The sequence below is a fragment of the Palaemon carinicauda genome, chromosome 2 (genome assembly GCF_036898095.1).
Source record: "Palaemon carinicauda isolate YSFRI2023 chromosome 2, ASM3689809v2, whole genome shotgun sequence".
Lineage (NCBI taxonomy): Eukaryota > Metazoa > Arthropoda > Malacostraca > Decapoda > Palaemonidae > Palaemon > Palaemon carinicauda.
This window is the reverse complement of record NC_090726.1, coordinates 74,595,788-74,610,787: the sequence shown is the minus strand read 5'-3', so window position 1 is coordinate 74,610,787 and position 15,000 is coordinate 74,595,788. Positions and strand designations below refer to the sequence as shown.

The 15,000-nt window shown below is 38.1% G+C and overlaps 1 protein-coding gene across 1 annotated transcript in view; it reads right to left on the bottom strand.

The window, feature by feature from the left end:
• Nucleotides 1-2,877, bottom strand: part of LOC137618381 (uncharacterized) — a 46,163-nt gene extending 43,286 nt beyond the window's left edge. Inside the window, exon 1 of the mRNA XM_068348556.1 lies at nucleotides 2,838-2,877. The gene's annotated coding sequence lies outside the window, so the exon portion shown is untranslated. The remainder of the gene's footprint in view (nucleotides 1-2,837) is intronic.
• Nucleotides 2,878-15,000: the final 12,123 nt, after the last annotated feature.

Genomic DNA, 15,000 nt, shown 5'->3' with positions numbered 1-15,000 from the left:
TAAGAAGGATCACTAATGCAAACAGGAGCCAAAGAGCAGATGAATTTGTGAAGGAATATTAATACAAGCAGAATAGCAGCCGGACGTGAAGCCGAAGAGGAAGAGGAGATGAATTTAAGAAGGAGCACCAACACGTGAAGCAAAAGACGAAGAGCAGATGAATCTATAAAGGAACACTAATGCAAAGAGAATGGCAGCTGGACGTGAAATAGAACATGAAGAGCAAATGAATTTAAGAAGGAATAATATTGCAAACAGAATGGCAAGTAGAAGACGAAGAGCAGATGAATTTAAGAAGGAGCACTAATACAAGCAGATTGATCCTACCCAAAAGAGATTCTACAGAATATTTACGGGTTAAGTCATGTATTTATTTTCTTTGTTTTCTACAACATGATGCCACCCAAAAAGATGTTCAGATTCAGTACATCCGTTAAAACAAATTCGGTGAAAAGAAAAAGATAGCAGGAACCAAAAGAGCAGAGGAATTTTCGGAGGGAAACAGATGCAAGAAGAATGACAGTTAGACGTGAAACACAAAATGAAGGAAAAAAAAAAAAAAAAACTCATGCTAATGCAGCTAACCATAGAGCAGAAAATGAAGAGCAGTGGAATTTATGAAGAAACACCAATGCCAACAGAATGGCAATGAGACGAGAAGCACAGGATGAAGACTAGAGAATTTCTCGCCTTGAAAATAATCAACAAAGAAGAGCAGCTATAAGAAATCAGGAATCAAGATAGAAAAATTGTCCATCGAAACCAAGAAACATTAAAAGCAGCTAAGAACAGTACAAATTGGCCTAATGTCACAACAATGTGATCACTGTGATGCTCAGAAATGGAAGAATGAACCTCTTGGATTGTGTTGTAGTGGTGGGAAAATTCTCAATGGAACATGCCACCATTCAAAACATTTTCTTGAAAACATACTATTATGCAATAATGCTTTCTAGCTGGTTTCATTTGGGGCAAAATTTGTGAATGACGGGGGATTTATGGCCACAATTGAAATCCAGGTGCAAATATACCCGGGTAACTCTCGGTAACCCTGCTTGTATATATATATATATATATATATATATATATATATATATATATATATATATATATATATATATATATATATATATATATATATATATATATATAAATATATATATATATATATATATATATATATATATATATATATATATATATATATATATATATATATATATATATAGATACTACCGCTAGAGAGTTACGGGGTCTTTTGACTGGGCAGACAGTACTACATTGGACCCTTCTCTCTGGTTACGGTTCATATTCCCTTTTGCCTACACATACCTACATTCAGAGTAGTCTGGCATATTCTTTACATATTCTCTTCTGTGCTCATACACCTGACAACACTAAGTTACCTACTGCGCTGGAATTGTTGAGTGGCCACTTTCCTCTTGGTAAGGGTAGAAGGGACTATGGTAAGCTGCTCTTCTAGGAGAAAGACACTCCGAAATCAAACAATTATTCTTTAGTCTTGGGTAGTGTCTTAGCCTCTGTACCATGGTCTTCCCCTGCCTTGGGTTAGATTTTTCTTCCTTGAGGGTACACTCGGGCACACTATTCTATCTTATTCCTATTCCCCTCATTTTGTTAAAATTTTTATTGTTTATAAAGTAGATATTTATTTTAATGCTGTTACTCTTCTTAAGAATTATATCTTCCCTTGTTTCCTTTCCTCACTGGGCTATTTTCCCAGTTGGAGCCTCTACGCTTATATCATTGCGCTTTTCCAATTAGGGTCGTAGCTTAGCATGTTATGATATTAATAATAATATACGTGTGTATGTGTGTGTGAGCTACTATACTCAATTGTTTTTAATGAGGCGTATTTACGATGACTCGCAGCCGTGCCCTTTCAGATCGGAAAAGTTTCCTACTATCTGATTGGTTAGAATTATCTTGTCCAGGCAATCAGCCAAGGGGAAACTTTTCCGAGGTAAAGGGCACCCCTACGAGTCGGTGAAAATCTGCCTCACTAAAAAGGAATTGACTATAGGGCATATTACTTTACGTTTATAATGACTATATAATATCTTAGTGGCGTCCAAGTATGGAACACAGCACCTCTCCGAAAAAAAATTGAGCTCTAGTTTGTTTTCAGGTTAACAGGAAAACTGCATTTCCATTTCTCCATATATCATTTGGTGTCGACACGTGTTTCGAGTCACTTTTTTTTCCTTTTTTCCGAGACTCTTTGTCACTACTACAATGGTTGCGCGATTACATTTTGATATAAACGTTATGGTGTTGAAAACTTCAGGAAAAAAAAATATCTGGGTTTTGTGAGGTTAATTAACAAGCTGTCTTCAATTCTTGGACGACACTAAGATATCTATTCATTATACACATATTTGTGTATGTTTTTTCTGAATATATGTCATATATATACATAACTGGAATCTTGATTGGCCTATATATATATATATATATATATATATATATATATATATATATATATATATATATATATATATATATATATATACACACATACATATATGCGTGTAGGCCAATTCAGATTCCAAGTATTTATGTATTTGATATATATTCAGAAAATATATACACACATATATATATATATATATATATATATATATATATATATATATATATATATATATATATATATATATATATATATATATATATAGGTGTGTGTATAGTGAATAGATGTCTTAGTGTCGTCCAAGAATTGAAGACAGCGTTTTATTAGCCTCACAAAACCGAGATATTTTTTGACCTGAAGTTTTCACCACCATAGGAGAGAAGAAAGGACAAGTAAGACACACAAAACCGTTTCACTTTGACCAGCGGACTAACTGACTAACTCGTCAAAGAAAAATTACTCTCTAGTCTTCTCAATAACCATTGGGGAACACCTGTTGCCGAGTCAAAAACTAACGTGATCGCAGGTGTACAATTTACTGGCAGGTGATGGCATAAATTTAGTGACATCATTTGAAAATTTAAAATCTAACTAAACTTCTTTGTCTGTATCTTTTCCCACTTTTATGCGGGGTCGATGTTTCTGACCAGCTTTCTCCATCTACCTCTGTCCCACACTTCATCACCGGTTAATCCCTTTGATCGCAGGTTATCCTTAATACAGTCCATCCACCTTTGCCTTGGTCTCCCTCTCGTTTACGTTCCCTGTACCTCCATTTCCATCACCATCCTCCCAATATACTGATCATCTCTTCTTATGATATGACCCTACCACCTCAATATACTTTCTTGGATCTTATCCGACAGTTTTTTAATTCTTGTGGTACCCCTAATTACTTTGTTCCGTATCTTTTCTCTTCTTGTCACCCCACACATCCATCTCAACATTCTCATCTCTGCCACTTCCAGTTTCTTCTCTTCTGTCTTCATTATTGCCAACGTCTCTGCTCCATACATCATTGCCGGTCTCAGTGAAAGATTTAACTAAAACAAGTATCTAAAATAAGTTCATTTTCATAATAAGATATACCATTTATATATTCAAAGAAGTCAAATTAATCTTAAACAACAAACTAAAATTATCTGTTCCCATAGAAATGTTATAGAATTCTATGTTTAAAGGCTTAAAGGCCACTCATTAATGGCTGAGCCAAGGGACAGTGATTTCCCTATCAAGCAGAACAATGCCCTAGAGACTGCCCTTATATACATAAGATCACTACCCAAACCCACTTTCCAACCATGCTAAGACCAAGGAGGGCCAGGCAATAGCTGTTGATGACTCCGCAAAAAAATTTAAAGGTTCCCCAAAAACCTCCATCCATAACTCACAAGGATGGTAAGGTTGCGTTGACCAAAAGAACTGAAGAGGAAATTGGGGGGATTAGAACCTTAGTCTGGAGATCACCAATATTGGGACGTTACCACATCGGTCACCACATCTGTGATGCATATAAAATTCAATCTCTTCAAAATAAACTAAAAAAATTCGCTTATTATAAAAAAATGTCAACAAACTATTGGAAATATTAAACATCATTTGAAGAGGCTTCTTTTGTTTCTCTGCACTCGGCCTCATTACCACAAATTCTCCAATGAAAGGGAACCTAGCAGGAACCACGTTTTGCCAGAACAAGGATGAACAAATAGCAGGTACGACTACTGAAAAATCTTCGCCAATTAGTTTTATAGGAAATTTATGAACAACATCATAACAATTTTTTGAACTGGCTTGTTTTATAGAATTGTTTCTATACGATTAATCTATATATATATATATATATATATATATATATATATATATATATATATATATATATATATATATGTACCAACTGTGTGTCACATGATCGTACATAGTTCATTTTGTGTATATATTATGTTTGTATCTTCGCTCATTCCTCGCAATAAAAAGAACCAGAATAAACATGTCTGTTTTTCTCCTCTGTATCAGTGTCTATTTTTTGAACATGAAATTTCTTGTTGCTTTGAGGTATAGTATATAAAGGAGAGTGTTCTATAATAAATTTACTCAGTTGCTTTCATACTGCCTTTGAGTCACAACCTTCTCTCGGCACCGTCACATTGGTGACCCCGGAAGTCGACTAACTCTCACCGCCTTTCACCCCTCCCCCCCTCCCCCCTCCATCGTTGGTACTATGGCGGACTCTACGGAAGTTGGCACTGCGGCTGCCCCATTGAAACTTTCATCGTTCGCCGGCGGAGAGGCGTTTGCTTGGTTTCAGCGCGCAGAAGTCCAGTTTCGCATCAAGGGCGTGACTCGCTCAACCACCAAAGCAGATTATGTTCTTGCGGCGATACCCGAGGACACCTTCCCGGAAATATCCGACTGGCTTTGTGAACAAGGAGACAACCCAATAGCGTATGAAACCCTCAAATTATACCTTCTGCAGCAGTACTCGCCGTCGCCAGCCGCCCGTATAGCAAAGGTTTTTCAGATCTCGCAACAACCATTGGGGGACCAAAGGGCTTCGCTTGCCCTCAGGGAAATGACCAGTATCGCTCGCCTGCAACCTGCCGCAGATGTCTCTCCTCGTGAGGTGAACCTACTTCGTGCCCATTGGATACGCCGTTTACCCAGACCTATACGCACTGCCATACCGGATATCGATAGTTTACCCATAAAGGACTTGATGACCAAAGCCGACGCACTTATGGACAGCCACTTCAAGACCTCCATTAACGCATCCACCCCTGACGAAAAGGATGCCTATTCAACGTCAACCGAAGCTGAAGTGAATGCCGTAGGACATACACGCCTACCCTGTGACGTGCCGAAGCGGCGACAAAGCCAACCACCCACCAATCGCTCGTGCCCCAACCAACGACTTCTACAGACACTTACTACCTCCCATCCGCCCCAGTTTTGCTACTACCACTTCAGATTCAGGGCAACCACGAAGAAATGTGCCTAGGATTGTCATGGGCTAAAAAAATGTGTAAGTAGGCCATTGCTCGTGGCGGTGGCCTCCCGTGTTTCAAATCTTTTCTTTTTATATGATGCAGGAACGGGCATGCGATTTTTGGTAGACACGGGTGCTTGTCGTTCTCTTTTGACAAGGGAACTCTTCAGAACACGACGTAGTCTGTCTAAGCCTGACGACGTCCGCTTGGTAGGGGATTTCTTCTCACATTTCCACCTTCTGGTTGATGTCGCCCACCGACGATTGGTCAACGCAGACTCGTACTTGTCGACACCTCTACAACCCGCCTCCTCTAACCTCGCTCTCCACATCAGCGCACCCATGGATGCCTACGCCCACCTCCTCACGTCGTACCCGGAAGTTTTACGTCCAGAACTTCGCCAGACACCAACGGTTCCTGCCAAGCACGGTATTTATCACCATATCAATACGACAGGACCACCAGTCTTCGCAAAATTCAGACATCTGTCACCGGAACGATTGGCAGCTGCCAAACAGACGTTCGCCGAAATGGAGGAAATAGGCCTTTGCCAAAAGACCTCCAGCCCATGGTCAACCCCCTTACACATCGTTCTGAAGAAAGATGGCTTCCTCCGTCCATGTGGGGATTACAGGTGCCTGAACATGTAAACAGAACCGGATCACTACCCCCTCCCAAACATTGCCGACGTGACCTCCTACCTGCACAAAGAGAAGGTTTTCTCGACGCTCGACCTCCTGAAGGGGTATTATCAGGTGCCTATGAACCCAAAAGACAGCCCCAAGACCGCCATAACCACTCCGTTTGGTACATACACCTTCAATTACTCCTATTTTGGCCTTCGTAATGCTGAGGCCACGTTTCAACGTCTCTTGGATGGCTCCTTAGGGGACCTCCCTATCTGTGTATGTTATGTGGACAACATACTTGTGTTCTCCTCCTCAAAAGAGAACACCTCCGTCACCTGCGCATCGTGCTCGACCCCCTGCAACAAAACGGCCTTGTAGTCCGGTTTGACAAGTGTACCTTTGGCGCCAACGAAGTGTCGTTTTTAGGGCACCGCATCACTCCTGAAGGAGTCCATCCCCTCCCTGAGAAGGTAGCAGCCGTTCAGGATTTCCCCGCGCCCTCGACCTTCAAAGCTCTGCAGGAATTCTTGGGCATGATCAACTATTATCACCGTTTTCTGCCAGCCATTGCCGCCACTCTTGCTCTCCTCTACGCCTCCCTCAAGGGAAAGCCAAAGGACCTGAAGGGGGGTCCCCTTCAAGAAGCGGCCTTCTGTAATGCAAAGAACGCCCTATCGACTGCTGGGGCTCTCACTTTTCCTATCCCAGATGCCCCTCTCCTTCTCTCCACCGATGCCAGCGATGTCGCTATTGGTGCAGTACTCGAACAGGTGATCAATGGCTCGCCCCACCCATTGGCCTTCTTCAGCAGAGAACTTTCCAAGGCAGAATCGGGTTATTCTACCTTCGATCGAGAATTGCTGGCGGTGCTTTCGACATTCCTTGGAAGGTACGCCCTTCGCCATTCGCACAGACCACATGCCTATAAGCACGCCATCACTCGACAGTCTGACACCTGGTCCGCCCGACAACGCCGACATCTCTCCGCCTTGGCTGAATAAAATTGCACCCTTCAATACGTCCCTGGGAAAATGAATCCCGTTGCCGATGCCCTGTCAAGAAACACATTGGCTGCTGTTCAATTGGGGTTGGATTACAACGCCCTGGCTGAAGCCCAACGACAGGATCCAGAGTATCAAGCATGTAGGACATCCTGCACGTCCCTCCGTTGGGAAGACTTCCCACTCGAAGACTCCAACACCAACCTCCTCTGTGACGTCAGTACTGGTAGACCGCAACCTTGGATTCCTGCTCCCATGCGCCGGCAGGTGTTTGATTTCATTCACGGCCTTTCACATCCCTCGTGCCGTTCTACTGCACAGCTGCTGAAGGCAAAGTTAATTTGGCAAGGCATTTCTAAGGATGCTAAGGATTGGATCCGCGCCTGTACTTCTTGCTAAACTTCCAAAGTACATCGACACACGGATTCAGGAGTGGGCACCTTTCCTCAACCTCAGCGTCGGTTTCGCACACATTCACGTCGTGTGTAGGCCCTCTACCCACATCACAAGGACATCGTTACCTGTTTACCGTCATCGACCGCTCCACTCGTTGGCCAGAAGCCATTCCCATGGAAACTGCAATGTCCGCCTCATGTACATCTGCGTTACTCTCAGGAAGGATTGCAATGTTTTGGTATCCCTGAGCATATTACTTCAGACAAGGGTACCAACTTCACCTCTCAATTGTGGACATCATTAGCGAATCTCCTGGGCATCACCCTACATCAGACAACGGCCTATAACCTCTCTGCCAATGGAATGGTTGACCGTTTTCATCGCACCCTCAAAGCAGCTTTGATGTCCCGCTGAAAGGATTCCAACTGGTTTACTCAGCTTCCCTGCGCCTTCTGGGACTAAGGACCACTCCTAAAGACGCCCTCGACGTCTCGGCAGCTGAAATGGTGTATGGCGACCCGTTGGTCGTCCCTGCCGAATATTTTCCTTCTACAACCTCCTCCGACGATCTCCAGCGCATATGTCACGTCGTGGGAAAATTTACTCAATGCCACCAGACTTACAAGCCCCCAGCGAAGCATCACATAAAAACAGACTTGCACTCTGCAACGGACGTCTTCCTGCACAACGACACTGACAAGCCACCGCTAACGCCCCCTTACACGGGCCCTTTCCTAGTGATCTGAAGCAGTCCGAAAGCATTCCTACTAAACATTCGTGGCAAGGAAGACTGGGTCTCCATTGATCATCTAAAACCTGCTTATCTCCTGCCAGATGACCTGCCTACAGTTCGCCTCTCTAGATCAGGGCGCCCTATTTAACATGTAGAGTATGTCATTTTTATAGGGGGAGGCATGTACCAACCGTGTATCACACGATCGTACATAGTTTATTTTGTGTATATATTATGTTTGTATCTTCGCTCATCCCTCGCACTAAAAAGAACCTCTGTAACAGTGTCTGTCTTTTGAACATGAAATTTCTTTTTGTTTTGTGGTTTTGTATATAAAGGTAAGTGTTCTATAATAAATTTACTCAGTTGCTTTCATACTGCCTTCTCTCGGCACCGTCACAATATATATATATATATATATATATATATATATATATACACACATATATATATATATATATATATATATATATATATATATACATATATATATATATATATATATATATATATATATATATATATATATATATATATATATATATATATAAATATATATATATATATATATATATATATATATATATATATATATATATATATATATATATATATATATATATATATATATATATATATATATATATATATATATATACATATATATATATATATATATATATATATATATATATATATATATATATATATATATATATATATATATATATATATATATACATATATATGTATACACACACATATATAATATACACTACCCATGTAAATAACACTAATTCAACTAATAAAAACAAGAAATAAGAAAACAGTCTCATGGTATTTGGAAGCCCAGGGCCTCTGGATATATAAAGTAACAGAAACTTTTTAAAGTATCCAGTAAGGTATCAATATTTCTTATAGCCCTGACATTCATGTTCCAAGTTATGATAATAATTATTTTACGTTTCATTCATATTGAACACCTGCACACAGATGTCCGCATTTTTTTTACCACTTTCATGATTGAGACAGATTTTAATAAAAAGAAATATCAATATGAATTTATCTAAATTATTCAACTGACAATTTTCCTGATTAGACTTAGCTAAAAGTTAATAGTATCAAGCTGCGTAATCAAATATCCATGGTGTAAGAAAGCATTTCATGTAAATAAGTGACACAATAATTTGAAAATTCCTGGAACTGTGAACTATGGAAGGGTCTGGGAAAATATATTGACAATTCAAAGGTAATAATAGTAAGCAAAAAGTCGATGATATTATAGGGAGATTTTTCAAGTTATTATCAAAGTTTTGTAAACTTCATTTCAAGTGGAGGAAACATTATAAAGACGAATTTTCATAAATCTTCTTTGATGTGAAGTCAAAAGGAGAACTCCTTGAACTATAGGCAAGAAATGGAAGAGTAATATTTAGCCCTTGAAGGATAAGTTATAATTTGATGAGCGTTCATAATCGGAACATAGAAAATACGTTATATCGTTTATGACATTATAGAAGAGCAGAGTGAGCAAGCTATTCAACAGAAATAAGCAGCAGTAAATGTTTAAAGCCCTTTCCACACGATTCAGCATGCCCGACGGGCAAACAGTGATACCAGACCACAATAGTTTGTGGAAATGACGGTTGATGACGTCAGAAGCAGGAAAACTAAAGGCAGGGATCTGGCAACACTGTATGATGCCAGATCCCTGTCTGTGAGTTTCCCGCTTCTGACGTCATTAACCCTCATTCTTACTAACTATTGTGTTCTGGTATCACTGTTTGCCCGTCGGGTATGCTCGATCATGTGGACAATGCTTAACAAAAATGATTTACTTGAAGGACATGAGCATCATATCTTTCCTATAAAATAAATCCAACATCTCTTATTGTGATACGTCGTTTAAGACTCTGACAAAGACTAATTATCTAAAATGCATCTTGAATATAAAAATCTCAATACAAATGAGAAATAGACAACTTACCACCAGATGGCCATCCTTCCGGCACAATGGCTTGTCTAGCTATGGAAATCCAGTTAGCGTCTCAACATCAAATAATTGATCGTTAATTACAGGAATCAATTACATCCATATTCACGATTCTGAAAAGCTGTATAAGTCTAACGTTTTTCAAGTTTTAATTGCCATCAATCTATAGAATTTGAAAAGAATTCCAACCATAAAGATTTAGCAGAATACTTCAACAAAAAGATACCAAAAAACTGGATCAAACATTTCATTGACACACTTTATTACTTAATTCATCTGCATTCTAGAAGTAGTATTACAAAAGTTTACGATTTCAGATTTATTTTTCATTCTCGAATTCCTAAATATTAAATCAATATCCTTGATTTAAATCATTGTACTTCCCTACTTCATCTTCACAAAAAAAAAAAAAAAAAAAAAAAATCTCTCTCGATAATGACTAAATGCTCTTCCTAAACAATCAAGCTCTGAACAACTAATTTTTTTTTTATTTCGCTATAAAAACTGACATTTCCAAATGTTTGAACATCAAAAGCGGCAGATAATTCCTAAAAGAGAATTACAAAAACAAGAAAATAAATATTACCGAATATATCCTGGGAATACTGGAAGATCTCGCTGTTCAAGGCGGTTTCAAAATATGGCAACTAACGTTTACTTGAGCTCACTTGGAGCTGGATATGGTTCCATGCAATTCTTGCAAGAAGCCGAAAACATTATATTAAGTGACTGATCTTCATTCAGTCGATATTTTATGATATTGATAAATAAAAAGGCGTGAAGATTTCAATCTTACAGCATATAACTGCGATAAGATTATCGCACGTGCATTGAATTTAAAATATTTACATTTTCATATTATTTCATCCGAGGCTAATCTTTCAGTTTAATGTAGAGAAATGTTTGGTCCTTTTTTAGAGGGATGGTTATATGTGCTTTACAAAATGAACTTATACCAGGTGACCAAACATATGAGTTTGATTTTCAAGAGATATATTTGAACTGAATGTTTCTTCTATAATGACATATTAGCATTCATTTGAACAGCAATGTATATAAAATCAAATATCTTATAATACATTTTAATATAGAAAATTACTTCGGGAAAATCATTCACTGCAAGTTGCATTAAAGGAGGTTCCTTTTCACGTTGAGTAATATTTACTTTGGACCACAAGCCAATAACTCTGGAAAAATGCTTAAAATTCAAAGCTTGCACTATTTTTTCAAGGTACATTTCTTTCAATAAAGCTGATATTTTATGTCATTTGGGGGTCTTTGTGTTTTTTTTTCTTCAATTATCCAAGTTCCAAGAGTTCAATTGTATCAGAGTGCTCTTAATGAATCATATTACAAAATCTAATTTTAATTTCTAGTTTTCCTTTCATGCACTTTGTAATTTCGTGATAGATCAAAATCTAAGACTGAAGCGAAAGTCTTTGAACAATTATGGATAATATGAGGACGATATGCAAGGAGTCTCACTGGCCATGTAAGGAAGATGTACATGAAGATCAAATTGTGATAATGAAGGATGTTATGACTTCACACCAAAACATTGCATGGTTCTTCACAATAAAAGTTTAAAGTTATACATATGAAAAATAATATGAGCAACCTGATGCAACGCTCCTCGTTCCACATCGCATTTCCAATGAACTCAGCAGCCACGCAGGTCTGAGTACAAAAAGATTGGGAAAGCACACAACTATAATACTGTAAGCGTGTCCCTGGAACATGAACTCTTAAGAGGGTGTCTGCCAATCCCCTAGAACTGTCGAATTGTTAGAAGAGGCCTCTGATTTCTCTAAGATGGCACTAACTCTCGTCGGTCTGGATGTGTCGTCATCATCGTCGTTTCCAGTGGAACAGAGTATGGGTGTAGTAACCTCGCCATTCTGATTCGGCTGGAAGAAAAGGAATCGTTTCTAAAGGAGTATATGATTCCATGGACACACTTACGTCACAATTCTGGTTCGGCTGGAAGAGAGGGGATTGCTGTAAAGTGGAAGCTATCCCTTTCCCAGCGAGGTTTTACTAACATTACTATTTTGTTTCAGCTGGAAAAGAGAATTTCTAATGAAGAAATAGGATGACTTCCAAATAGTGACTAAAATCTCCAGGGCATGGATGTACTTATACCCGTATTTTGGTTCGGCTGGAGGAAAGAAAATTGCCCTAAAACAGAGGCTGCGAATTCCAGGGCAGGGGGTACTTACATCCTCATTAACTTCAGCCGGGAAAGGGAACATTTTTCCATGAAGAAGTGGGTTTTTTCTAAATCAAGACTGTGAATTAAAGGATGTGGAAGTACTTAATCATTACAGTATCTTATCTTGATTTGGCTAGAAGAGAAGGAGAGATTTTCAAGAGATGGTTATAAGATTAATAATACAGGGGAATTAGTCACGTCACTATTTTCGTATGGGTGGAAGAGAAGAGCCAAAATCTGAACACGTCTTTAAGAATCAAAGAATGAGGAAGTATCACTGTAAATAGCATGCAGTACATTACAACGTATGGCTGAAGTCGCATTGCTATTGCTATTTTGGCCTGACTAGAAAAAGACAGCCTCTTTAAACATATAGATTGTATGATTATAATGCCTGGATATACGTATTAAGTCATTTTCATGTAGCTGAAAGAGTAAGAAACTCTTAATTGAGCGCTATTGGGTTTACAAAACATGGATGGAATCAACTCATAACTTTCATTTGGCTGAGGTGTAATCACATGTAAATGATGTTACATTAGTTATTTTCCTTTTTGGTTCATCTAGAAGAGAAATAGTTATCTATAAGTATTACAGAGCAACCTTTATGGTTTAGTTGGAAGAAAGGTTTCTCGTCCAAGTGATGTGTATAAGATTTAGAGAACTTTGGCCGAATTTCCTCGACTTTTAGATTAAGTTTAGCGAGAACAAATACCTTTTAAAGGAGCATTAAATGAATCAAAGAGCACAAGAATGGTTAACTATCAAGTTTCATCTGACTAGGAGTAACATGATCACTTTCAAGTAATGATTGTAATACTCAAAAGGAGAAATTAGAGGTACCTCACCAATATAAATAAGCAGGCAGGAAGGGGTCGTTTTCAAGTAAGTGTTATGAAAATAGCAGAGTACGTCTATAGTTATCAGGCACTGTTCCTTTAGTTTGGAAGTTAAGGATGTGAAGGCTTTAAGATTTAAAACGAAGAGGAAAAATTAACCCATCACTGAAAGAGGAGGAAGGACTAATAATTGGGTTTATTAAATTTACACAGTGGTTACCAAGCCCTTCCACAGGTAGAGAATGGATCTCACTTAAGACAGTTTTGTTTACAGAAAAAAAAAATAACATTCTATACAAAGAGAAACATACACTAACACATATACCCTTATTTGTGAGTAATCCTTCACAATGTTACTAAACAGATTACTCACCCATAATAAGGGTAACTCCATCAGACTCAGACCTAAGTTCACTATTTTTAGGCACAAAAACTATAACTTACTGTACATGCTACTAAAGCTCATACACGGATGATCCCTCGTAAATCAAACAAATAATAATACAAAAAGAACATATTCACAAATGTTAGTGCTGAATGAAAACCAAAGGTTTTCCAAAAATATAGAAAAATAAATAAAAAAGGAAATCTTCCAAGAAAAAACTTCTAAGCAGATGAGGACCTCTAGATCTTTGAATCTTTAGTCGCAAGTACAAATGAGATCAGTCATAATTTGCCACTTAAAGAAAAGGAAGTTTCTTTTCCTTGGTTTTCCTCACTTTCATACCAGGAGAAATTTCTTGAAATGTAAGAAAACATGTTGTTGTTAATGATGTGTTAAAAATTAATGGCAAAATGTCATAAACTTTACTAAATTTACCTTGCATCATAAATTGTGTACAGTACACGATTAACCTTCCATCCCTTTAGTCCAAAAGTCTTCATATTTTACAAGGGAATTGAATTAATAAATTTAGCATATTTACTTATTAATTAAGCGTAGACAATGAGTTTGGCAACTGACAATGTGACTACTTGACAGTACCTCTGACCAATATAATTGTAATCACATTGAAGTTCACTCATCTGATCATAATGATCTTAGGAAAATAATGGCATGAATAATAGTTGTGGATATTTTTTTCAATCGCAGAATAAACAAATGCAATAGGTTGGGGGAAAATGACACTAAAATAAAGCCAGAATCTGACCACAGGTGATGACACGTGGTCATAACTCCAGTCAAGTTACAAAGTCATTGCCTTAGAGGTCATACATGATAACATTTAAATATTTTCTTTTCTCTCGTCTAGCTTGGGTGTCCAATTCCCTGAACTTTTATCCTTTTTCGACATTTTGCTCTCATTAATTGACAAATCGTTAGGTTCAAACTACTGAAAGTATAAAAGAATTAACATTCTAACATGATATTTCAAGGGAGGGAGAGTGGCTATGAAAAAGACTAGACCTAGATTTGAAGGGAAGGAGAGTGGCTACGAAAAAGACTAGACCTATATTTGAAGGGAGGGAGAGTGGCTATGAAAAAGACTTGACCTTGAATTGAAGGGAGGGAGAGTGGCTATGAAAAAGACTAGACCTTGATTTGAAGGGAGGGAGAGTGGCTATGAAAAAGACTGGACCTTGATTTGAAGGGCGGGCGAGTGGCTATTAAAAAGACTAGACCTTACTTTGAAGGAAGATACACTTGTCTCTTGAAAGGATAAAGTTCTAGGAATTGGGGATAAATTTTGCTAATATAGGAGGGTATTACATAACATCCCATGAAAATTTATACAAAATTATATTGAATATGCTCAAGAACTATATACACTCTGTATG